The 25,984-nt window shown below is 40.5% G+C and overlaps 1 protein-coding gene and 1 non-coding gene across 13 annotated transcripts in view; both read right to left on the bottom strand.

Moving 5' to 3' along the window:
- The window catches only part of PLPPR1 (phospholipid phosphatase related 1), a 600,006-nt gene that overhangs the window by 99,908 nt on the left and 474,114 nt on the right, over positions 1-25,984 (bottom strand). The window lies entirely within an intron of this gene.
- On the bottom strand, positions 11,520-11,591 carry TRNAC-GCA. Its single transcript has one exon. It is a non-coding gene; the product is annotated as a tRNA-Cys (tRNA).

Genomic DNA, 25,984 nt, shown 5'->3' with positions numbered 1-25,984 from the left:
ATCTCACTCCCAGTGACTGCTGCCAGCCCTTCTGTTACTGCTCACTTCTAGCATCTTCACCACAGGCTCGCTCTTTAGTTTCAGGCGCACAGACAGATTTTGCAATGGGGATGAGAGGTTCTGGAAACCTAGGAGTTGATGGGTGAATCCTTGTATGGTCGAGGGCTAGCTCTTGCTTTGGGGTGGGTTGTGTGGGACCAGAATGAGCCCATCAGCCCTGCAGAGCCAAGTGAGGCATGGCCCTTGTTAAATCCATCTACAGGGCCTTCTATTTTTGGAAAACTTCCGTGTGAGCACTGATAATATTTCACTTCACAAATGGCCCATAAGAAACATTAAAGACGTCATGTGCTCGAAAGGAAATGACTTAATGATTCTTTTCACTTAAGGAAGAATTGCTGGCAAAATTCATTCCCCAAATGACTCCAAAAGACATCCTTGAACTGGTATAAATTCAGGCCCCACATGCTAACATAGTCTTTTACATCCACAGATCTTCTCCATGGTGTCTGTAAACGCCCACCCTAGGCTGTCCACAGGCTCCTGGATAGAGCCCACCGTGCATTTCTCCCCCGCCCTCCCCCCCCAAGTAAAGCTGCCACCAGTTTACCTTCTTTATACAGAAGAAATAAAACATTCCCCCAAAGACTCAATGACAGAGGTCTGGGGCTTCGTGGCTCAATGGGTAAAGAATACACCTGCAATGCAGGAGACAGAGGCCTGAACATTAGTAACTTTGGGTTCAGTGAGAAAGGAAAAGGCTTGTCATCAAAATGGAAGCTTCTAATTATGTTTCCCTCCATCAATGATAATGAACGCTTAAAATTCAATAGCACATTGTATCTTTTTGGATATGGCCCTGGAATCCTCACTATTTTCCTAGCAGAATATTTTTAACAAAACCTCGTTAGTGTATAACCATCAACAATAGCAAAGACATTTTACCACCTAATTTGTACAGAAAATTCTTTTTGCAGAATCTTTCTCCTTTGTCCAGCTTCTTGCATTTGTCAATTGTCAGAGGCTAAAAGCACAATAGCAACTTTTTATCATACCTCAAAACAGCTCTCCTAAGAAGGTGAGAGGCTTTGTTATTTCATCCTTATAAGACTGGGGGAGATTTAGGCCCAGATATCAACCTGCAGGTTCCCACACATTAATAGGAACAGGAGAGGAATTGAGAGAGGGGTATCATCTTATGTAAGTTGTTGAAAAAAATGTAAAAATACCAACTAAAAACTGACTGGCTGTTTTCTCCAATGATGAAGTACTGGTTTGGTTACATACATTTAGGTATTATATGTATATGTTTCACACATTCATACATAATTTTCTTTAAATGGACAGAACTAAACTGGGTGTTTCACTTTTCATCCAATCAAATTTAGAATTGCCATGTCGTTTCTCAGAATAGCTGAGATTACCTCAAAATATAGCAAAAGTTTCTCACTCTGTCTTAAATGCGTTTTCCAATACTTCTAGGTGGCAGGTCAGGTGGAAAACAGACTTTATCTGTCGCCCCACTAGTTGGGATGTGCTTGGTCACTCAGTCATGTCTGACTCTTTGTGACCCCATGTACTTTGGCCCACCAGGCTCCTCTATTCATGGGGATTCTCCAGGCAATAATACTGGAGTGGGTTGCCATGCCCTCCTCCAGAGGATCTTCCCAACCCAGGGATCAAACCCAGGTCTCCAGCATCGCAGGCGGATTCTTTACCAGCTGAGCTACCAGGGATGGACAATCCAAAGGCTTAAGGCCCTGATGCTTTACTTAGAACTCACCAGATGTTCTTGTTGGGTGCAGGTTAATTAGTAAAAGGATTAAATAATTGGGGAGGGAGGTAACTCAGAACATGATGGACGGGCTTCATGAAAGTTCTGGAAATTCTGTTTTCTGGATGTCATGCCCAGCACTACTATATACCAAGCAACTGGTTCCCATGCATATTCAGGGGGCACTTGCCCCCAGTAGCTGGCGTCCTCTAGAGCAGGGGTCACCAACCCCTGGGCCATGGACTGGTACTGGTCTGTGACCTGTTAGGAACTGGGCTGCACAGCAGGAAGTGAGCAGTGGGCATGCCAGTAAAGCTTTATCTGCCATTCCCCATCACTCTCATTATCGCCTGAATCATCCCCCCGCCCCCAGTCCCTCTGTCTGTGGAAAAATTGTCTTCCACGAAACCAGCCCCTGGTGCCAAAAAAGGTTGGGGACCACAGCTCTAGCGTGTTAACTTCCATATTGTCTTAGAAACTGTCATTCTGAGCATAACTCAGGCATTTCAGAGGCAGAAATACAGTGTTTCCATCTAGGACTACGGCTTGTGAACCTTTAGTAGTGAAATATTCGCAGATGCGCTCTCACATAGAGTTCCAACAGTAGAAGCAGGTGCAGGGGAGGCGCCAGGGAGAAGTGGAGGAGTGGGGAACACACACAGGCATCCTCCTCATCTTTTTTGTGGCTTTTGTGACCCTCTCCCAGGCCTAGTTCTCTACAGAACCCAATCCAAGGACTTCTGCTCTGGGTTGTCTGCACAACAAGTCAGATCGTACACAATTGACTGTCATCTCTAAGACACAGAGAAAACTAGCTATTTGCTTTTGTGTCATCCTGCTGTATATTATGGATCATGGGCAAAGGAATGATTTAACTCACAACCTGTCCAAAGTTTACACGGGTTTAGGATGACCGGTATAAGGTATACGTAGAGACTGAGGTGCATAGAGGGTATGTTGCATTTTGATGTGCCTAAAGGTGATATTCTTGACAGAGCTGAAAGAAATCCACATAATACCTACCCTATGAGATGAAGAATATACCCAAGTGTTATGGCTATGTTAGCTTTTCAAGATAACCCAGGAATGAGCAAATACTCTTCCTGTTTGTTCTATTCCAGATGCAGAATTTGAATTTCAGCAAAGCCTATGTGTATTGCTGTACCACCTTTCTCTAGCAGGAATTCCTTTAGGGCCCACCAACCTGGAGGCAGAGCTGAGACTCCCTGTGATAGGACTGGCATGCACACTGCCCGCTCACCTTCATCGTCAAATGCTGCTTTGATTCCCACTGTTGCCACAGGGCTGCCCCAGCCCCCACTAACTTCTCTGGGGACTCAGTGTCACTGCTTAAAGAAGTCTTGCCCTGCACTCCGGTGGAAGAAACTTCTTTACCATTCCTGCAGATGCTCTCATTATTACATGTTGGTGCTGATTTCTAGGTACTGTGTGGACCACTGAGATGACTAAGGCTCTTCTCATTACACAAGGGTTTTATCTTTCCTGCTTTCTCATTTTTCCTCCTCCATTCATTCATTCCTGGGGAAAAGGGGAAGTGCTTTATATTTACTCATATGTAAATAACATAGAGCATATTTCTTGATGTACAATAGATTTTAAGTAAATACATATTCATTGATTTTCTGGGGGGCTCATTTTGGCTGATGCAAAGCACAGGCTTTGGAATGAAAGACACATCAGTGAGGAGGTGTGCTTGGAGCAAAATGTTTCACCTTCCAGAGCTTCCACTTCCTCATCTTTAAAGTGGGATAATAAAATCCACCTCGTAGGTGTTTGTAGGAAGACATGATATGTACATAGCATTTGCTTGGTGCACAGTAGGTGCTGAAACACAGCCCCTTTCCTTTGCTTGAGGAATGAAGTGCTAGCCTACTTGTAGTGACAACAATCTGGCCCTAGAGTTCCGATGATCGAGAGAGGTTTTGATTGAATGATAGGGACTGGCTGGGAGCCCTCTCTGAGAAGCAGTGGGATGTCCCCACACCTGGCCCTGGCCTTGGCTGAGACCTGCTCTGTGGGTGTTGGTTCACCAGTGTCTACTCGGGCACTTGTCAAGAGTTTTCAGCAATACCAGGTAAAGGAAACAGGTCTATAGTAAAAGTTCTGTGATAAAATTGGCTGGAGCGGTCTTGGGATGGCAGGGGGCAGTGTAGGGGGTGGGGAGATGGCTTGTAAAATAATGAAAACTGCTAAGTGCAATAGACAGGTTAACAGAATTGGTGTAAAAACATATTATTTGGTCCCCTCTAGCATCCATTCCCCCATCTTCTGGAATTATATTTCTAACTTTCCTTGAGGAATCACTGCTTCTCAATTTTAGATCTATAAGTTAAAGGGGATTGACCCCACAACTAATCCAGAGTAAGCCTTGAAGAGCTTAAGTAAATTACACAGCCAATCCTCTGGCTGAACTGAGGGGTTCAGGGATGGGCATATGACTTGATGAAGAGCCAAATATTTTCTGGGGCTTAAGAGAAAAATAAATCAACTCTGTTTCTTTTGTGGGACTGCCTTCTTTTTAGACGGTATAAAATGAAGCTGTGAAGCCTGAACCACCACCATAAAGGGGGAGCCTTGATCTGCTGGCCCAGAGTGTAGGGCCTGAGAGTGGAACTGGCATTAAGAAAGGCAGCTGAAACATGAAGGGAAAATAGTGAGTGTTTGAAACCCCGGATCAAGCCTTACTTGAGGTTGATATTATATCTGGATTTTTCCATATGTGAATCAACCAGTTTGAAATCTGTAACATAAAACTTCAACTGAGAGACCAATATGCTTGGGGAAAGGAAAACCCTGTGAATCTAATTACCCTCAAATATAAATTATTTTTCCATATAACTAGAAGGCAGAATTGTAAGAAAATTATTTGTTCTAAAAGATATTTGGCACTTTAATAATGTAATTTCAGCTAAACTGATGTAGCACTTTGATTTTTTTTTTGTTACTATACTGCTCCATGTGTTATGTGTATATTGTGATGAACTGAAGGTCTGTGTCCCTCCCAAATTCATATGTTGAAATCCTAACTAACTCCCAATAAGATAGTATTCAGAGGTGGGGACTTTGGGAGGTGATCAGCTCATGAGGGAGGAACCCTCAAGAATGGGATTAGTGCCCTTATAAAAGCTCTCTTGCTCCTCCTGTCATGAGAGGACACAGGGAAAATACACATTATCTATGAACCAGCAAGATAATACTCTGGTTTGCACTGTTAAGTAGAAAAAAAGGTGAGAGTTCTAGTTAGATCTGTGTTCAAATCCAGATATTACCACTTATTAACTGTGTAATATTTGGCAAATAGAACCTCCATTCCCTCACCTGAAAAATGGGTTTAATAATAATTCCCTCATAAATTATAGGTGATGAATAATGATACTTAAATCATTGTGCTCATTTAAAGGGCATTTTTACATAAAAGTCATCAGGAGGTCATACAAAATTACCAAGCAGAAGAGTGGTTCTTAACTAGGAGTGATTTCACACACACATGCACACACAGGGAACATTTGGCAAAGTATAAAACATTTCTGGTTGTTGCAAATGGACGGGAGCTGCAACTGGTGTTTAGTAGGTAGAGACCAGGGATGCTGCTAAACATGTCACGATTCACAGTACAGACCCTGCAACAAAGAGCCACCCAGTCCTAAATATCACAGGTGCCAAGGTTAAGAAACTCAGTTCTAGAAGATATGTCTACTGCTATCAGGGGAGGGCTCCAAGCGGGCCTGAATTTCCATTATTTCTGCCACAACACTTGGGTAAAATGAGGGAGGGAAAAATGAAGGAGTACATAAGACAGGAGCACCAGGAGGGAAAACAGAGGGACTCCCCGCCCCTGTTCCAAGGCTGCGGGAGTTCTACCTGTGACCCATGGATTTCAGAGTGAACGACGGAGCTGAAGGCCAGCTGAGGAAATGCAGAGGTTATGGAGCACCGGAGAGTGCACACTGGGGGGCCCAGCTAGGGTTCATGACAGTGCCACAGTAAGAAGACAAACGTTGCCCCTGAGGGCAGGGCCATGTCAAAGTTCTAGACCGGAGCACTCCCTGCATCTTTAAGTGTTGTGAAGTGGAAGCATAGTCAAAATGTTGAGAACTCAGAGCTGGGAGGGATAGGGCATCTTACTTTCATCAACCGCCTACTGACCTTCTGAATTGGTTTAAATTCCTTAAACGTATTCTTTTGCATTACATTGTATATGTGTGCACACGCTGAGGGTGTTTGCAAATTCTGGCATGGCGGGGAAACAGAACACTGGTTCAGTCTAACAGATATTCCCAGGTGTAAAAGAGAAAAAAGGTAGGATAGTCTTATAAACCATAACCTGGCCCTCTGTGGCAATGAAAATCATCGTACAGTTGGAGAATAAGCCCAGATTTACTGTGTTAAATGCTTTTCTTACGAGCCTTCTTGGAACCAGAATTTCATGTTGAGTCAGCCCCCCAGACCATCCAGCTACATACATGGTATCTGGAAACCCATTCATCCACAGTGAGAGGTGGGGACAAGGGCATGGACCAGGAGAGAACAACAAAGATTCCTGGCTGTAATGTGGTGGTATGACTTCTCTTCCTCTCTCATCTTAGGGGAGAAGCTGGGTAGAGGAGCATGTTCATGACAAGACTGGTTGAATAATTACCCCTTTCCCTGCTCCTCTGCTGCCTTTATCAGCTGTCCTAAAGGACAGAGAGATGTGTGTGAGTTTGCCTGTGTGAGTATCTGGTGGCAGCTTTAATTATTGCCCCTCATTACCCTTCCCTGTGCTCATTCTAATTGTCTTTGTGACTTTGCTTAGCAACTTATGTAAGACATTTCAGCAGTTCTTTTCTCTTTTCTATTGGTGAAATCTTCAGAATAGTCTTTTTATTGTCCCTGCTTTAATAGTTTTAGTTTGCTACCTACTGAGATCGCTGTAGTTTTAATCATTACATTTTAAAAGACAGCTGTTAGAAGTTTCTCTAACTGCACAAATAACATGATAACAACTGAACTAAAAAGGAAATAAACTTTTAATTTGCCATGCTTTGCTAATAATAACAATAGCTAACATTTGAAAGCATCCCATGTGCAAAGCACTGTGCCATACCATATCTATCTTTTAAGTTACAACATCCTCATGATATAGACAGTGTAATGTTATTACATCTGTTTTGAAGAAAAGGAAATTGAGTCTCAGAAGTTAAGTAACTTGTTTACAGTCATGCCAAATGGGGCCCTGCCGAACACCACAGGCCCAGGACTCCAGCTGAGCACTAGACTGAGCTGGAACTCAAAGACTGTTTTCTGGTTTCTTTCTTATTGACTCCTTCCAGAATTTTTCATTATCCATTCATAATTTTTGCCTTTCTGCAAACACAGCATTGACTGTCTGTTCTTTTCATATCAGTTCAGTTCAGTTGCTCAGTCGTGTCTGACTCTTTGAGACCCCATGAATCGCAGCACGCCAGGCCTCCCTGTCTATCACCAGCTCCTGGAGTTTACTCAAATTCACGTCCATTGAGTCGGTGATGCCATCCAGCCATCTCATCCTCTGTCGTCCCTTTCTCCTCCTGCCCGCAATTCCTCCCAGCATCAGAATCTTTTCCAGTGAGTCAACTCTTCGCATGAGGTGGCCAAAGTATTGGAGTTTCAGCTTCAGCATCAGTCCTTCCAATGAACACCCAGGACTGATCTCCTTTAGAATGGACTGGTTGGATCTCCTTGCAGTCCAAGGGACTCTCAAGAGTCTTCTCCAACACCATAGTTCAAAAGCATCAATTCTTTGGCGCTCAGCTTTCTTTACAGTCCAACTCTCACATCCATACATGACCACAGGAAAAACCACAGCCTTGACTAGACGGACCTTTGTTGGCAAAGTAATGTCTCTGCTTTTGAATATGCTATCTAGGTTGGTCATAACTTTCCTTCCAAGGAGTAAGCGTCTTTTAATTTCATGGCTGCAGTCACCATCTGCAGTGATTTTGGAGCCCAAAAAAGTAAAGTCTGACACTGTTTCCACTGTACTTCGCAAGTTGCAGTCTCAACTTTATGGATCATCTTTATTGAGAGTACATATACAATTTTAAAAAATCAGTAGAATCATACTTTAATTAAGCATACTTCCATTGTAGATATTTATATTGTTATCAGTTTTCCTCTTTTAGTAATACATCTCTAGTGAATATCTTCATGCACACAATATTCCCTAATTTTGATCTGTTTCTTGGGATAAATTCCTAGGAGTGAAGGTACTGAGTCAAAAGCTAGGTGCCTTTTTATAATTCTTCAAACATATTCTTCAAAGTTTGAGTTATGCTCCTGTGAGTGTTTTCTGAGGCTACCAGGTTTACTATGATTTCTTTGGTATGGAAATTAATCATTAAGTTTGTATTAATTCAACAGTTGTCTTGCTAATAATTATTTCTTTGAAAATGTCGGAAGTGGGACTTTCATTTATGGTTCTTTTTCTTTATCTGTTTCTATATACTTTCTCTATAGTATTTGTTGTTTAGTCACTCGGTTGTGTCCGACTCCCTTGTGACATACAAGGGTAAACAATGCTTATGGGCCAAACCTGGCCCACTGGCTGTTTTTATAAATAAAGTTTTATTCAAGCATGACCACATTCATTCATGTATAGTCTATAGTTGCTTTTATGCTACAACCGCAGAGTTCAGTAGTTTCAACAGAAAACAAGTGGCCTGCAAACAGAAGTGGCTACATAATTTGAAATGAATTATGAACACAATTTTTTAACAAGGAGCTCCACACTAAGAATTTCAAGATGTCAATGACAGAGCATTAAGTCAAGTGAAGGTCACATGCCCATGAAGTTGGCCCTCCCCACAAAGTCTGAAACATTTACTTTCTAGCCCTTTGCTGCCCTCTGGTATACACATTAATCTTAAATCTCTTAAATGGGCTTAAATGTTTATCCCTGTCTGTAATTTTGTTTTTAAACTAATGCCATTTGTGTCAAAACATTGATGTTTGTTTTCATGATAGAATTTTTAGTTTCCTTCAACAATCACTGCCCCAGAGATCAGATACATAGGTTTAGTCTATTTTATATTAGTTCCTTTTAATGATATGATTCCTTTATTCAATTCTACTCACAATGTTAACTTTAATGTATAATATGAAACTTGATTGTGCAAATCTATTTTAAAAACTCTTATTCATTGCTCATTGATGCCTACCTTTTCATAACCTTCTTATATATAATTAGAGAGTTTTTGAACTCTCAAATCTGCTTCATTAATTTCTGATTTTTTTTTTCTTTAGCTCAGTGCTCATCAACTAGGAATGATTTTGACCCCCAAGAGACATCTGTCAGTATCCAGAGGTGTTTTTGTTTATCACAACTGAAGAAGGTGCTACTCATCTAATGAGTAGAGAGGCCAGTGGTGCTACTAAAAACCATCTTACAATTTCAGGACAGCCCCCACAACAACGAATTACCTGGCCCAAATGTCAGTGCAGTTGAGAAACCCTACTTTAGCTTTTAGACAGTGAAAGGCAGGAAAGCCTGGTGTGCCGCAGTCTGTGGGGTTGCAATGAGTTGCACATGGCCTAGGCACTGAACAGCAACTTTAGCTTTGTACTATATTTTCCAATGCTTTATAGCAACATGCAGCCAGTCACCTCCCCCATTTATGCTTCTTTTCAAAGTATCAATTGGTCTTCTGAATGCTTATTTTTACAAATAAATTTTACAATAGCCTCTGCCAAGGAAAAAAGAAAATTCTTTTCAGATTTTGGCCAGAATTGAGCTAGTTCTACAAGTTAACTTATGTTCTCAGTCAGTCTTCTGTTACAGCTCCTGTTTATAAATAAGTCTTTGCTAAGTAAAATTTCCAGTCAAATTTTCTGGTTTTCTTTGTCATAAACACCTCTGAGGTTTATTCCTAAGTGTTTTACAAATTTCTTGCTCTGAAATGGGCCCTCTTTGTTATCAAATAGCTATATCTGGATACTATTTTTTGTCTCAAGCAATTTTACTAAAACTCAGAATTTGAGTAGAGTTTGGCTACTTTCAGTTTTCAACCCATGAAGTAATATAATTTGTAGATTCTTTCCAATGTTTATCTTATTTTTGTTTGGTTCATACAGCATAGGCTTGGACTTCCAAACTAATTTTAATGAAGAATGTTGATAGAATTAAAAATGTAAAATATTTCATAAGTAAAATATTTCAAGTTAAAAATAGCAAAAAACTTATAGATCTTCATTTTAAAGTAGTTGTTACTGGTCTTTTGATTATATTACGTAAGTATATATATGTGTATGGGTGTGCACATATATACACACATACACATACATATAATACCTCTACAAATATTAATGTGACGTGGTGAAGTGTTGCTGTGCTAGCTAGGCCAGGATATGTTGGCACTACAAAGATGTGCTTAAGCTCCTTGAAGTACAAGGAGCTATTCAGAAGCCATCAAGGGTAAAAGGTTCCTCTGCAGCAGGTCAAATTGTAATTTCCCCCGGCATCCCTACAGAACAGCATGATTGATTCTTGAATGAACTTGAACAAAAGTATTTCTGACCTAATCCTTAGTCCTTCAGTGATAGCAATCCCTAAACCCCTTTTTACTGGGATCTGTCTTGTCACCTCATCCATCTCTTTTACAGATTTTTCTGGAGGCCTCACAGAGTAGTCAAGAGTGACTGAACTGTACATTCTCTTCACAGATCAAAACTGTAGACAAACACACACATCTTTCTAAACTGACCCACATGTGTGATTTTATCTGAATACCCACAGTCAGATGTTTAGAGTAAGAGATGCAATACTGATGAAACATTTAATTAAATTACTTTTTTTCTGTCAGTATTTAAAACCTTCTGTGTATACTACAAAAAATGGTACATTTGCATTTGAGATGCTTACAACTAAATTTTTTCCTTTGTGTTTTTCCCTTCTTCGGTATAGAGCATTAGACTTAGAATTTGTTTGGCTGTAAGGAGCAATGGAAGAACTATGAAAGTTAATTGCAACCCTAACAATTAGGTAGGAACTGATGAATATTCTATATATCACATGCTTAAAGGAAATGGCAACCCACTCCAGTATTCTTGCCTGGAAAATTCCATGGACAGAAAAGCATGGTGGGCTACAGTCCATGGGGTCACAAAGAGTCGGATACAACTAAGTGCATCCAGGAGGTCACAGGTTTTCCCTTGATTGCTCCAGATAACAGAAAAGTATACCATAATCATGTGTAAACTGTGACTTTTTATATAGTTGACATTGATAAGAGACAGGAAGGCAATATCTGTTTATAAATTTTGTTTCTGCACATTTACTATTTTAATATTAACCTTAGAATTTCAAAAGTATATTAGTGATGTTAAACATATGCCTATTTTGAAAACAATACTTATTAAAATTATTTGTATGGATTATATATTTTCTTGAGTGCTTACTCAAAATTATTTTACATTATTTTGGATATTCAAATAAGTTCTTGATTTATTAACTAACATTAACAAAAGGCTTTAAGGTCAGAAGAGTTGTAAAAATGGCTAAACCATTATAAAAATTCTACCAAGTGGTAAAAGAAATGGTGAGTTAGCATGAAAGGACTGATCAAGTAAACAATAGTGATAGTCAAGTGGCTCAGTCGTGTCCGACTCTTTGCAGCCTCATGGACTGCAGCCCAGCAGGCTCCTCCATCCATGGAATTTTCCAGGCAAGAGTACTGGAGTGGGTTGCCATTTCCTTCTCCAGGGGAACTTCCTGACCCAGGGATCGAACCTAGGTCTCCTGCATTGCAGGCAGATGCTTTACCGACTGAGCCACCCGGGAAGCCCAAGTAAACAATGAGAGTAATTAAATTCTCTGTGACTAAGGACAGAGAACATAAGAGGTTGAAAATAGCGATTGGACAAAAGAGTAGAACCTCTCGGTGTAAATACCCAATTCAGCTGTTACCAACAGGAAGAGGATTACCTGGAAAACACTTGTAACAACTGATGCCACTTTAATATACCTGTACTCAGTACTTATGTTCACATATCTCTCATTCCTTTTGCTACAAATATGTCTATCTTATTCAAAGAAGAGTTTCCTATATATTTTTACTTTACAATGACCCTAAATAACTAAGAAGAATACACTTTTAACAATATTTGCACTGAAAAAATCTGAATCCTGTAGTTATATTGATATATGCTAATAGTATCTGGCTCTCTCAAGAGTTTGATCATGGATTCATTAACTATTGTGACTGAGAAGAATAAAGCTGGTAATATATTTACCAATGTACCAACATTTTAATAACTATTATTATGTCTACCTCTGTTCCTCCACATAACAGGATTCTGAATTACTGTTTAGATTCTGGGACAGACTGGTTCCAAATAGGAAAAGGAGTACATCAAGGCTGTATATTGTCACCCTGCTTATTTAACTTATATGCAGAGCACATCATGAGAAACACTGGGCTGGAATAAGCACAAGCTGGAATCAAGATTGCCAGGAGAAATATCAAACTCAGATATGCAGATGACACCACCCTTATGGCAGAAAATGAAGAGGAACTAAAGAGCCTCTTGATGAAAGTGAAAGAGGAGAGTGAAAAAGTTGGCTTGCTGCTGCTGCTGCTAAGTCGCTTCAGTCGTGTCCGACTCTGTGCGACCCCATAGACGGCAGCCCATGAGGCTCCCCCGTCCCTGGGATTCCCCAGGCAAGAACACTGGAGTGGGTTGCCATTGCCTTCTCCAATGCAGGAAAGTGAAAGTGAAGTCGCTGAGTCTTGTCCAACTCTTAGTGACCCCATGGACTGTGGCCCACCAGGCTCCTCCGTCCATGGGATTTTCCAGGCAAGAGTACTGGAGTGGGGTGCCATTGCCTTCTCTGAAAAGTTGGCTTAAAGCTCAACATTCAGAAAACGAAGATCATGGCATCTGGTCCCATTACTTCATAGGAAATAGATGGGGAAACAGTGTCAGACTTTATTTTTTGGGGCTCCAAAATCACTGCAGATGGTGACTGCAGCCATGAAATTAAAAGACGCTTACTCCTTGGAAGGAAAGTTATGACCAACCTAGATAGCATATTCAAAAGCAGAGACATTACTTTGCTAGCAAAGGTCCGTCTAGTCAAGGCTATGGTTTTTCCAGTAGTCATGTATGGATGTGAGAGTTGGACTGTAAAGAAAGCTGAGCGCCAAAGAATTGATGCTTTTGAACTGTGGTTTTGGAGAACTCTTGAGAGTCCCTTGGACTTCAAGGAGATCCAACCAGTCCATCCTAAAGGAGATCAGTCCTGGGTGTTCATTGGAAGGACTGATGCTGAAACTCCAATACTTTGGCCACCTCATGCGAAGAGTTGACTCATTGGAAAAGACCCTGATTCTGGGAGGGATTGGGGGCAGGAGGAGAAGGGGACGACATAGGATGAGATGGCTGGATGGCCTCACTGACTCGATGGATATGAGTTTGGGTAAACTCTGGGAGATGGTGATGGACAGGGAGGCCTGGCGTGCTGCGATTTATGGGGTCGCAAAGAGTTGGACACTACTGAGTGACTGAACTGACTGACTGAACTGAGACTCTGGGAAACAGAGGCGGTATTGCAAAGGCAGCAAAATGTAAAAGTTTAAAGAGAGGAGAGTTAGACAACTTGAATTTGAACCTTAGCTGTGTAATTGGGCAAGTTAATTCATCTGTGTTTCAGTTTGCTCATCTGTAAAATGTAGTCATGGCAAATAGATGGGGAAACAGTGGAAACACTGACAGACTTTATTTTTGGGGGCTCCAAAATCATTGCAGATGGTGACTGCAGTCATGAAATTAAAAGATGCTTGCTCCTTGGAAGAAAAGTTATGACCAACCTAGACAGCATATTAAAAAGCAGACACATTACTTTGCCAACAAAGGTCCATCTAGTCAAAACTGGTTTTTCCAGTAGTCATGTATGGATGTGAGAGTTGGACTATAAAAAAACCTGTGTGTGTGTGTTAGTTGCTTAGTCATGTCCGACTCTTTGCAACCCCATGGACTATAGCCTACTAGGCTCCCCCAGCCGTGGAATTTTCCAGGCAAGAGTACTGGAGTGGGTTGCCATTTCCTTCTCCAAAAGAAAGCTGTGTGCAGAATTATTGATGCTTTTGAACTGTGGTGTTGGAGAAGGCTCTTAAGAGTCCCTTGGACTGCAAGGAGATCCAACTAGTCCATCCTAAAGGAAATCAGTCCTGAATATTCATTGGAAGAACTGATGCTGAAGCTGAAACGCCAATCCTTTGGCCACCTGATAAGAAGAACTGACTCATTGGAAAAGACACTGATGCTGGGAAAGATTAAAGGTGGGAGGAGAAGGGGATGACACGATGAGATGGTTGGATGGCATCACAGACTACATGGACATGATTTTGAACAAACTCTGGGAGTTGGTGATGGACAATGAGGCCTGGCATTCTGCAGTCTATGCGGTTGCAAAGAGTCGGACATGACTGAGCAATTGAACTGAACATCTATCTTATGAGGCTTGTCTTAAGGATTAAAACAAGCTAGTTTATGTAAAGCACTTAATACAGTTTCCTAACATGCAGTAAATATTACGTTTAATAATATGTACCTCCCACATCCATCCATTAAACTGGTTCTGTTTCTCTAGAGCACCCTAATACATATTTTCAGTTTGGATTCTAAGGTGACTCCATTCAAAGCATTAAAATCTTTTCAGCATATGAACCCATTAAGAACAAATCTCCAAGTATGGATACATGTATATACATGGCTGAGTCCCTTTGCTGTCCACTTGAAACTATCAACATTGTTAATCAATCAGCTTTATATAAAATAGAAAGTTAAAAAAATCCCCCAGAAGACCTGAAGTGAGAGAAGGACAGAGCTGATGCATTCATTAGTAAGCCATGCCCAGCATTAAGGAGGTAAAAGTCACATTTATTGTCCAGAGTGGATATAACCAAATAGTCAACTAACTGGTAGAATCTTCTCTGGCCAAAGACCACCAGGAACATACCTGTGGCTGAAAAAGCTGGGTTTGTTCCTTGCTGCAGTGAGAGCACACCATGGGTAATTATGGGCTGTCTCAGAAAGAGGGTGTTACATTTATGGTAAAAACTCTGCAGAAAATAGGCAGAGGGTAAACTGGACAGCTACATGCAAAAAATGAAATTAGGACATTCTCTAACACCATACACAAAGATAAACTCAAAATGGATCAAAGCCCTAACTGTAAGGCTGGATGCTATCAAACTCATAGAGGAAAACAGAACACTCTCTGACACAGTAGTATCTTTTTTGATCCACCTCCTCGAGTAATGAAAATAAAAACAAAATAAATCATTGATACCTAATTAAACTTAAAAGCTTTTTCACAGTAAAGGAAACCATAAACAAAATAAAAAGACAACCCACAGAATGGGAGAAGATATTTGCAAAGGAAGCAACTAACCAAGGATTAATCTCCAAAATGTACAAACAGCTCAGGCAGCTCAATAACAAAAAATTCAATCAAAAAATGGGCAGAAGATCTAAATAGACATTCTCTAAAGGAGAGATACAGATAGTCAAAAAGCACATGAGGTTCAACATCACTAATTATTAGAGAAATGCAAATCAGAATTACAATGAGGTATCACCTCACAGCAGTCAGAACAGCCATCATCAAAAAAATCTACAAACAAATGCTGGAGAAAAGGAAACCCTCCTACACTGTTGGTGGGAATTCAAGTTGGTAAGCCACTATGGAAAACAGTATGGAGGATCCTTAAACCAAAAATAGAGCTACCATACGATCCAGGAATCCCACCTCTGGGCATATATCTGGAGAAAACCATAATTTGAAAAGATATATGCACCCCAATGCTTGTTGCAGCACTATTGACAATAGCCAAGACATGGAAGTAACCTAAATGTTCATTAACAGAAGAACAAAGATGTGGCACATGTAAAGGAATATTACCCATGAAAAAGAATGAAATAGTGCCATTTGCAGCAACATGGATGGACCTAGAGATTCATATTGAGTGAAGTCAGACATAGAAAGAAAAATACTATATGATATAGCCTATATGTGGAATCTAAAATGAAAAAAGGTACAAACGAACTTATCTACAAGACAGAAACAGAGTTATAGATTTAGAAAGCAAACTTATGGTCACCAAGAGATAAGGTGGGGAGGGATAGATTGGGAGATTGGTACTGATGTGTACACACTGCTGTATATAAAATAGATCACTGATACAGACCTACTGTATAGGACAAAGAACTCTACTCAGTAGTCTGTAATGGCCTATATTAGAAAAGAATCTAAAAAAGAATGCATATATGTATATATAGAACTGATTCACTTTGCTGTACACTTGAAACCAACGCAACACTGTAAATCGGCTAGATGCCAATAAAATGCTTAAAGAAGGTATATGCACCGCAGCGTTCATTGCAGCACCGTTTACAACAGCCAGAACATGGAAGCAGCCTACATGCCCATCACCAGAGGAATGGATAAAGAATGTGGTCCACATGTATGGTGGAATGTTACACAATAAAAAAGAACAAAATAATGTCATTTGGGGCAACATGGATTGCAGGGGTTAATAATCAGCTGCCTCTTGCTCTGGTTAAGCCATGAGAAAAACACCATGGAAAAAGAACAAAAGCAAAATCTAGCAATACAGTATAATCTAAACAAAAATACATCGGCTTGATTAGTTGAGGTCGTCATGCCCTGCTAAGCTAAGGAAAAACATAGCGTGGACCTTGGAATGCCAGGTCAGTGTAAGTTCAGAACACTGCTTGTGCACACATCAAGATGTTTTCCAAAAGCATATGTGGGTCTATGACCTCTAGCTGGGTGATAGATACCCCTTGTACAAGAAAATAACAAAGATAGTTCAAAGTAATCAATAAAATGGGAGACGTGACCAGGGACACAGGAGGCTGATTTTATCATAGCACAACAGATACTTTCTGCGTGCCAAGACACTAAATAAAAGTGATGTGGCTCCGAGGAACAGGGCTCTTGATCCAAGAAGTCTTGAGTCCCCTGGTCCCATCTTTAAAACTTTAATTCTGTCTCTAGTTTCTTTTTCCCAAACTATGCGTCGACCACTTTAGATCCCTATCTGTTGTGCTGGCCACAGCAATGGATGGACTTAGAGACTGTCATACCGAGTGAAGCAAGTCAGATGGAGAAAGTATCATATAATATCACATATGTGGAATCTTAGAAAATGGTACAAATGAACTTATTTACACAACAGAAACAGAGTCATAGATGTAGAAAACAAATTTATGGTTACCAAGGGGGAAAGGGAGAGGGGGTAAACTGGGAAATTGGCATAGGTAAGATAGGTAACTAATAAAGACCTACTATATAGCACAGGAAGCTCTACTTAATACTCTGTAAAGATCTATATGGGAAAAGAATCTAAAGAGTGGATATATGTGTGTGTATAACCGACTCACTTTGCTGTATAGCAGAAACTAACACAACATTGTAAATCAACTATACTCCAATAAAAATTAATTTTAGAAGTATATTGACTATAGATTTTCTTATATGTTTATATCTGCTGCTGCTGCTAAGTCACTTCAGTTGTGTCCGACTCTGTGCGACCCCAGAGACGGCAGCCCACCAGGCTCCCCTGTCCCTGGTATTCTCCAGGCAAGAACACTGGAGTGGGTTGCCATTTCCTTCTCCAATGCATGAAAGTGAAAAGTGAAAGTGAAGTCGCTCAGTCGTGTCCAACTCCTAGCGACCCCATGGACTGCAGCCCACCAGGCTCCTCCATCCATGGGATTTTCCAGGCAAGAGTACTGGAGTGGGGTGCCATTGCCCTCTCCATGTTTATATCTAAGCAGGTCTAATTTAAATCCATATAGCATAATGTTAATGATAAAGAATATGAAAAAGAATATATAATTGAGTCACTGTGCTGTACAGCAGAAATTAACACATTATAAATCAGACTTCAATAAGTTTTTTTTTTAAGTACAAAAAAATTTAAAAAGGAAGGTGTTAGCAAGGACTTTTAGGATTGGGGTTTTGATTGAGTACTCTGAGAGTCCAAGGAAGCATGCTTTTATCTCTGTTGGTTAATTATAGAAAGCAGGGATAATTTTTAAATTACCTTAATGAATCTTATGTGAGGGCAGGACAAACTAAAGCTTTAACTGAAAGAGAAACAGCAGTCATTCCTACTAGCTGAGAAGAGCAGAATGTTTAGGTTTTGCCTGTGTTCAGATGTGATTTGGAGTGGTCTTGTTTTTGTCTTGATCCATCAGAGCCACAGAATGGCCTTGTCTGATGGTGGTGTCCTATGAAAATGCGTGCAGCAGGCAAATGCCAAACCCACTGAAAGTACTAGGCGAGCTCCTGGGTGTCAGGGTTCTTTTCTCTTTCTATCTTATGATGCTCCTTTCTGACTGGTGCAGGTGACGCCTTCTGAAATCTCCAGCCCTCTCTGTTCAGTTATTACTTCCAGCAGCAGCATCAGAATCCTGAAATTAACCAGGGCCTCATAAAACCATAATTATAATTACAGCATGAATATAAAATTAATTAAGATTAAAAGTGGAAGGATGTCCAATTCAATTGTGAAGGTAAATAAAAAAGAAAATTGCATTCTTCTTTTAAATTCTAGGTTTTAAATGTTTGTTTTTGCAAGCAGAACTGGCCAACAGAAACAGATACACTTCATCATATTCACAGGATACAAGGCCAAATTTGGGGGAAGAAAATTGGTTGGCAACTATGAATCTTCTTCTACTCAAAGCCCATTATAAAGAATGAGAGGGAGAGGGAGAGGGTGGGAAGATTTGGGAGAATGGCATTGAAACATGTGTAATATCATGTATGAAACGAAAAAAATAAAATAAAAACTGTAATAGATATGGAAAAAAAAAAAAAGAATGAGAGGAAGAAAGATGACAAGTCAAGGACCTGCTGCAGAGGCCTCCAGAGGGAGGAGTGGGAATCAGTGCACAGACTTGTCCCTGTCTGTCCCTAAACACTGGCCACTACCCACACAAACCCCCCAGGGCCCAGGGAGTCCCTGTGCCCTGAAGTCAAAATTCAGAGGCCTCAAGCTACTTGTGTCATAACCTACACATGTCTTTATCTTCTCTCAGATGATCCCGCGGTGCTCTGAAATACACAGGTCACATTAATACCACTCCCCCAAAGCCAGCAAATCTGCCTGTGACAGAATGCAGAACTAACCACTGTTCACGGTGTTAGCAAGCACAGTTGTGTGAACGTACTCAGTCACACAGTTACGGCCGACTCTTTGCAACACCATGGGCTGTAGCTTGCCAGACTCCTCTATCCGTGGAATTTTCCCAGCAAGAATACTGGAGTGGGTTGCCATGCCCTACTCCAGGGGATCTTCCCGACCCAGGGATCGAACCCATGTCTATGCATTGGCAGTCGCATTCTTTACCACTGAGCTACCTGGGAAGCCCCACACAGTTGATGAGCACAGCTTAAAACAATTGTCAGGACATAGCAAAGGTACATAATATTGGGTTTTATAATTCTAAAAATAATAATAATTCTACACCTGATGGAAATGTAAGTCGTTATAAAACTAATCCCTGTATTTCTAGGAAGTACTGCTCATTCTTCACATCTAAGGCTCCTGAGTTCAAACCTGGATTAACAGTCACTGCACAAACTGTCTGCAAAAATCAGTATTAACTCTGAGAACAGAACGCATGATTAGATCAGTGAGGCCGTGATCCAGAAGACAGCTAATGTGCTATTTTTAAAACTTCTCACTGGTGTAAATCAGCTATACTCCAATAAAATTTAAAAACCAGAAACTTCTCACTGTTAAAAATAATCCATATTTTGCAGATATTCCTTAGAAGGATTATCTCAGTAGCTGAAAAATGGACAATCCTGGCATGGTCATAAGTCTTCTCATTCATTTGATGTGGAAATAAGATACTCTGGGCCAGCAGGAAAACCACACTGTCAACAGCTAAAAATATGTTGCTGATTTTATACTATACATCCTCATGGTTTGGACCAAACATATATCCCACATTGTGAATTTGTTGATTCTATCTCTCTCATCAATAGACAGTGGATAGGAGATTGTGTGGACTAAAGATGCCTAAGAAATCTGAGAAAGGACCCTAAACAGAGAGATAGACAAGGGAGCAGGTGATTCATTCACTCCATCTTGAAGGTCGGTCCTGTCTATAACATGTGCCTGAGCACTAAGTCGCTTCAGCCATGTCCCACTCTCTGTGACCCTATGGACCATAGCCTGCCAGGCTCCTCTGTCCATGGGATTCTCGAGGCAAGAATACGAATGGGTTGCTGGACCCTTCTCCAGGGGATCTTCCCAAGCCAGGGCTTGAACCCATGTCCCCTGCATTGGCAGGCGGGTTCTTTACCACTAGCACCACCTGGGATGCTGAAATAGCCACAGAGAACACAGCAGTACTAGACAGGAAAAACTCACAAAGGAAAAAATCCTGCCTCTCTGGATACCAGGGCCCTCATGCTTTAGCTTATTTGTTTAGTTTCTGAAGAAGTTTTGTAAAGAAACTCTGGGTATAGTTTATGTGAATGGAACACAGGACACTTGGGCTCTCAAACATTTACATAAGTCAGAATCACTGGGAGGGCTGGTTAACACACTGGTAAGGGGGCCCAGTCCTCGACTTTCTGGTTCATCACAACCAGTGGAAGTTGTGAATTTGTATTTCTAACAAGTTTCAGTGTGATGCTGAGGCTACACATTGTGGCCTGCCCACAGGCCTAATTCTTCACTTGATTATTAGTTTCTGAGTACTCTGAGGTCTGGTCTCTTTTCTCACCCAAGGCTCCAATGGATTTGCTCAACAGATGATTGTTAGGAAGTGAATGAGGGAGTTTATGAGGAAGCACAGAGAGATGAAATAGCAGGCCCAAACTGGATGTTTCTCTTTGTTTAGCCAGACCAAAGGGGACAACTATAAAGGAAGATGACAGTGGCCAGAGAGCTCTATCATTGTAAATGTGAACAGTACCAAATTACAATTTATGACTAATTAGAATTTGCATGAGTCTTTCAGAAAACCACTCCAAAGGATTCATTAGAAATTTTCTTTTACTTTTTTTTTCTGACTGCTGTGGCAAAATGACTTAATGGAATTACCTTTACAAATGTATTAATTTATTCTACCCTGAGGATATTATATTCACTGATTTGGCAAAACTAATCTGGCCTAATAACAGACACACATTTACTGAGACTAAGCAAATTTTCCAGTAGAGAGATACTTAACCATTTGGAACAAATGAAGGTTGAGGTATAAAGATGAAAGAATGACTGTAATTTCCAAAATAGGTACTAGCAAGTGTTACGAACTGACTAAAATGCAAAGCTAAAATTTGTGCTGACAAAAAAAATCTACCTACCACCACCACCACCTAGAAATTCTCAACCACAGACAGATGCTTGAGTTCAAGAGATATTTTCCATATATGTGTCTCCTAAGGATGTACTGGCCAACTCAATATACGTGATAAACACACCTTCTTGGAGGCTTTGGTTCTCTCTGGTAGAGTCAGGAAGTGACTGCCATTCACTTCCATTCTGCCAGTGAAATACTCACTGTATACTGTCCCTTTGAAAATCCTAAATCTATTTCAGAGACCAGAGATGAAATCTTGCAGCCAACAGGGACCAATATAAGTGAGTGAAATAGAATATAAGGCAATAGGTAGTAAAGAGACTTGGTTAACCAAAGACTGTTCTATTCTGTTTAGAGGGGAAATTCTTTCCCAGCCTCAGGAGATTGCTGCATTATGGGATGTGATCCCAGTGTTCCCAGATCTCCCAATTTTCCAAAAGGGATCAGAACTTGGAATTTCATGTAAAGTTTCCTAGCTGTTACAATAGTGTGTGACTAGTCTGAATGGCCGGCATCAAGAAATCTGCAAACAATAAATGGTGGAGAGGGTGTGGAGAAAAGGGAACCCTCATGTACTGTTGGTGGGAGTGTAAATTGATACAGCTACTATGGAAAACAGTATGGAGCTTCCTTAAAAAACTAAAAGTAGAACTACCATATGACCCAGCAATACTACTCCTGGGCGTATACCCAGAGAAAACCATAATTCAGAAAGATACATGCAACCCAGTGTACATATTAGCACTATTTACAATAGCCAGGGCATGGAAGCAATCTAAATGTCCATCAACAGATGAATGAATAAAGATGTGGTATATAAATACAATGGAATATTATTCAGTCATAAAAAGGAATGAAGTTGTGTCATTTGCAGAGATGTGGAGAGATCTAGAGACTGTCATACAGAGTGAAGTAAGTTAGAGAAAAATGTTGTATATTAACACACATGTAGAATCTAGAAAAATGGTACAGATGAACCTATTTTCAAAGCAGAAACAGAATCACAGATGTAAAGAACAAACATGGATACCAGGGGGAAAGTGCAGGGTGGGATGAATGGGAGATTAGGATTGACATATATGTATATATAAAACTATGTATAAAATAGATAATGAGAACCTACTGTATAGCACAGAGACCTCTCCTCAATTCTCTGTGATGACCTAAATGGGAAGGAAATCTAAAAAAGAGGGGACATATATAAGAGTGTTAATAGCCTTGGTAGGGAGGCCAGAGGTCCCCAAGGGGCAAGAGGAAATAAAACTGCAAGTGGCAGACATTTTTTTTCTTCTTTTAAAATTCTGTGTTGTCATGATGACACCTGGTTCCACCTGAACTTAACTTTGTCTCAAACCTTGAGCTAACCAATGTGTTTTTCTCGTGGAAATGTCTTCCTTAAGCTATGTTGATGAACTATGTATTTGCTCGGAAATCTGCCTTTTTTAAGACTCATGCCAATTGTTTTATGGCCTGAGATGACTCACCTGTGCCAATGCTATCTCAAAATGCATGTTGTGGGCCTGGTGCAACTCCCTCAGTTTTGAGGCATTTCCTTTCTCTAATTAGCAGCTTGCTAATAGGTATATAACTCCTTGCTAAAAACTAGCAAGGGGGCACTCTTTCTGTCCCCTTTTGATGTCTGTGTCAGAAGCTTTATCTATCTCTTTTATACTTTAATAAAACTTTATTACACAAAAAGCTCTGAGCAATCAAGCCTTGTCACTGGCCCCAGATTGAATTCCTCTCCTCCAGAGGCCAAGAATTCAGGCATTGTTCACAGCTCATAGCAGCAACCTTTCATATGTATATGTATAGCCAATTCACCCTGTTGTACAGCAGAAATTGACACAGCAGTGTAAAGCAATTATACTACAATAAAAAAAGTGTGTGACTCAAACAAAATATGTTTGCAGATAGAATGAAGCTGGCATCCTTCCATTCAGGACCTCTCCTTAGATTGTAAGAAGCCCTGTTTTCCTAGTTATAGATATGTATTCTGTCCCCTCCTTGAAGAGCACTCCTTCCACTTTCAAACTCTTTCACAGGCTCAGAATTCTTCCCCTAATTCTTGGAGGTTAAGATGGATAGATCATGGTTCCATCAGACATTCTTTGATCACTTCATATGCTGAGATACTGTCCATTAGTAATGTATTTGCCATTGGTGGTGAGTGGTGGTGGCTTGATGTCACATAACCTGAAGATGACTTAAGGGGTAGAACCTTGGGTTCCATTCCCCATGCTTTCCCACACTTTCTCCTCATCATCATCATTCCATCTCAGGCTATTGGAATAATATTCTGAAAATGCATGTAGGGTCCAAGAAAGAAAGCAATTTACCTAATTTCTTAAAGTATCAAAACTATCAAACCACAGCTGGAGAAAACCAGAGTATTGGAGGGAAAAGCTGAATAAAAGATTTAGAGGGTTTAAAGACAATTCTGCATAATTCTTCCAGGCCAGGTACAATTAAAAGATAGAGAGCAACCTTTATACTAGTCCTGCAGGTCAGTGCAGTCTAATGCTTCCAGTTCCTTCTTCCTCTCATTCCTCTTCATTTCTTGGAAAAGGAACAAGTAAGAGGAAGGGTGGGGGTTAGATATACTTTCCTGAGGATTTACCTGTTTATTCACTGAAACAATATTTATTATCTTCATTTGTTATGCATGGAGCTTATAGACTAGTAAGTAAGACACAGAAGAAAAAGCAAATTTTAAAAAATCACACACACACAAAAGCAAACAACTTACAGACTATAACTCCAGGTATCAGTGGAAGTTCCAGGGAAAATATCATTATCCCACAGAAAGTGATAAATAGGCAGTTTGCCAGAAAAACCTGGGTGTCATATATGGAAGCTGAATAAACGTTCATTTCCATCACCTTTCAAGAAGAGAATCTGGGCAAAGGATCCAAGTTTAAAGCTACTCTTTTCCTGTCTCTACCTCCATCCCTTTGCTGTTGAGCAAGAGAACCCTGTGTGCCTGTAACACAAAAGGACAGAAGAAGAAAGTTTGTTCTGTTCCAGGCAGAGAGCCCAGTCTCTGAGAGAAAGCTCAGGCTGCAGACTGGAGCAGATGGGAGTCACAGGTTCGTATGTCCAAGCAGCAAGCATTTACTGAACAACTTCAGATATGCTCCCCTGAGAATCACTTGGGAATGTCTACATTCCAAGTGAACTTGCAGAAAGCTAATCGGAAGGCTAAGGGTGTGGGCCTGGACACCGAATGTGTTTAGTGTGTGTGTGGCCATGTGTGCTCCACTATCTTCCTTTCCAGAGTATGGATTCTGACATTCACAGAGTCTTTTGTTGTACTGGCAAAGTCCTAAGTGAAAAAGGCTTCCAGATAATCATAGGTCAGTAGTTTTTAAGCCTTTTTCAGCCTCACTTTTGAGAAATAGTGTAGCTCCTATAAACCCTTTGGTCACTGTGACTTTAATTCTCACATCTGCCCAAATCCCTGAGGAAATATGTTGGTGTAACTTGTAGGCACACTCTAGTTCCCAACCTGATGGCCATCTCACCCTTTTCCAACCATCAGTTGAGATTCTCTGTCAGGATACATGGAACATTCCTCTGTGTCTCTGTCATGATTACAGAAAGGTTATGATTCCTAAACTGAGTAAAACTAAGTAAGCAGCACTAAGTAAGCTTAAACAAAACTTATGTTTGTCTGAGCTTGTGTGTTTCACACACAAGGTAGGACATTCAAAACCACTAGAACATTCACATATGACCTAAATCAAATCTCTTATGATTATACAGTGGAAGTGACCAATAGATGCAAGGAATTGGATCTGATACACATAGTGCTTGAAGAACTATAGATGGAGGCTCATAACATTGTACAGGAGGAGTGTACCAAAACCATCCCAAAGAAAAAGAAATGCAAAAAGGCAAAATAGATGTCCGAGGAGGCCTTACAAATAGCTGAGAAGAGAAGTGAAAGGCAAAGGAGAAGAGAAAAGATATATCCATCTAAATGCAGAGTTCCAAAGAATAGCAAGGAGAGATAAGGAGGCTTTTTAAAGTGAACAACGCAGTGAAAAAGAGGAAAACAGTAGAATAGGAAAGACTAGAGAAAATTGGAGATACCTAGGGAATATTTCATGCAAAGATGGGCACAATAAAGGACAGAAATGGCAAGGACCTAACAGAAGCAGAAGAGATTAAGAAAAGAATACACAGAAGAACTGTACAAAAAAAGGTCTTAATGATCCAGATCACAACAATGGTGTGGTCATTCACCTATAGCCAGACATTCTGAAGTGTGAAGTCAGTGGGCCTTAGGAAGCATGAATAAAGCTAGTGGAGGTGATGGAATTCCAGCTGAGCTATTTAAAATACTAAAAGATGCTGCTGCTAAAGTGCTGTACTCAATATGTCAGCAAATTTGGAAAATTCAGCAAGGGCCACAGGACAGGAAAAGGTCAGTTTTCATTCCAGTCCCAAAGAAAGGCAATGCCAAAGAATGTTCAAACTACTGCACAATTGCACTCATCTCACATGCTAGCAAAGTAATGCTCAAAATCCTTCAAGCAAGGCTTCAACAGTATGTGAACCTAGAACTTCAGATTTACAAGCTGGATTTAGAAAATGCAGAGGAACCAGAGATCAAATTGCCAACATCCGTTGAATCATAGAAGAAGCAAAACAATTCCAGAAAAACATGTACTTTTGCTTCATTGACAATGCTAAAGCCTTTGACAGTGTGGATCACAACAAACTATGGAAAATTCTTAGAGATGGAAATACCAGACCACCTTACCTGCCTCCTGAGAAACCTGTATGCAGGCCAAGAAGCAACAGTTATAAAGG

This window comes from Bubalus bubalis, chromosome 3 (genome assembly GCF_019923935.1).
Source record: "Bubalus bubalis isolate 160015118507 breed Murrah chromosome 3, NDDB_SH_1, whole genome shotgun sequence".
Classification (NCBI taxonomy): domain Eukaryota; kingdom Metazoa; phylum Chordata; class Mammalia; order Artiodactyla; family Bovidae; genus Bubalus; species Bubalus bubalis.
The sequence above is the reverse complement of the archived record's forward strand: the minus strand, read 5'-3'. Positions and strand labels throughout refer to the sequence as shown.